Genomic DNA, 1,234 nt, shown 5'->3' with positions numbered 1-1,234 from the left:
ATGGTTCTATTCACCTCACCTCATACTTCAGTTTCTCATCAAATCTTCTGACCAATCAAATCCCCATAGGGTCTGACATGCCCCGCCCCTTCTTCTCATTAGGTGCGTTCGACATCATGCAGTGCTGCGCAGATCGATTGAAATCTGTCTTAAAGCGGTGCATGCTGGTTAGAAGTTTTGTCCGGATTGATACTGCGCCAATGCTACGTGACTCACATGTGGCATCAAATTACTGCAACAGTGTTCCAAGATCAGACGACTGATTCAGGCCGTGCAGCATCTGAAGAGCGACTGCATGAGCTCTGATGACGACAACGATATTACACGATTGGCTGAGTTCACCGCATGACAACAACCACGTGTGTTTCGGGTTTATTATTGGACAAATTCAGTCTCACAAATTTCAAAACAAACAATTCACTTTTCACACCATCTCTATCATGCTTATTAAAAGACTACAAATATTTTACTGCAGTAAACATGTTTTGTTAAATAATCTGGTTATAAAGTCTAGCTTCTTTGCACAGGTTTATTTTCAACCTTTTTTATACAGACTATTTACTACATTCAGCTCTATGAACGATTTTTTAGTTTTTATACAGTTTTTTATACAGTAATGTAGTTTTTTTTAGTCTGTATAAAAAAGATTGAAAATAAACCTGTGCAAACAAGCCAGCCTTTATAACCAGATTATTTAACAAACATGGTTACTGCAGTAAAATATGTGTAGTTGTTCATGGTAATGATATATTTTAGTAAATAACCTAAATATGAACTCAAATAAATCTTACAGACTTGTAATAAAATAATTATCATCATTGATTTGATTCTGCCACCCTAAAGGTTTCTTAACATATTAAGTTAAAGAACTATTTTATTAAATAATTTTTAAATAATTTTTACGTTTATAATATTAAAATAGTATATATATATATATATATAATTTCCAGTCTAGCCGTTTATACCTGCTCTTTCTGGGAAACTTCTACTTAAAGTGGAGCTCACTTATTTTAGGAAGTCCTTTTGTTCAATCTTTCTGGATTAAAGTGCTTTTTTGAAAATTCTTTCATTATCCAAAATAATCTTCATCATTGTTTAGGACTTCATCAAAACACCTTGTTTTGGGGTTTACACTAATATATATTGGAAAGTTTTATATCTATAAATGTAAACCCTTTTTAGCATATTCAAACAAGAAGTATTAGCCTAGAGTGATGTTGAAACTCCTAGAAGT

At 32.8% G+C, this 1,234-nt stretch overlaps 1 protein-coding gene across 3 annotated transcripts in view; it reads left to right on the top strand.

Annotated features, from left to right (window-relative positions):
- Nucleotides 1–818, top strand: part of ppm1ka (protein phosphatase, Mg2+/Mn2+ dependent 1Ka) — an 18,057-nt gene extending 17,239 nt beyond the window's left edge. For all 3 annotated transcript variants that reach the window (XM_056449908.1, XM_056449909.1, XM_056449910.1), the window contains one exon: nt 1–818. This exon is cut by the window's left edge and continues 713 nt beyond it. The gene's annotated coding sequence lies outside the window, so the exon portion shown is untranslated.
- Nucleotides 819–1,234: the final 416 nt, after the last annotated feature.

This window comes from Danio aesculapii, chromosome 23 (genome assembly GCF_903798145.1).
Source record: "Danio aesculapii chromosome 23, fDanAes4.1, whole genome shotgun sequence".
NCBI lineage: Eukaryota > Metazoa > Chordata > Actinopteri > Cypriniformes > Danionidae > Danio > Danio aesculapii.
The sequence above is the reverse complement of the archived record's forward strand: the minus strand, read 5'-3'. Positions and strand labels throughout refer to the sequence as shown.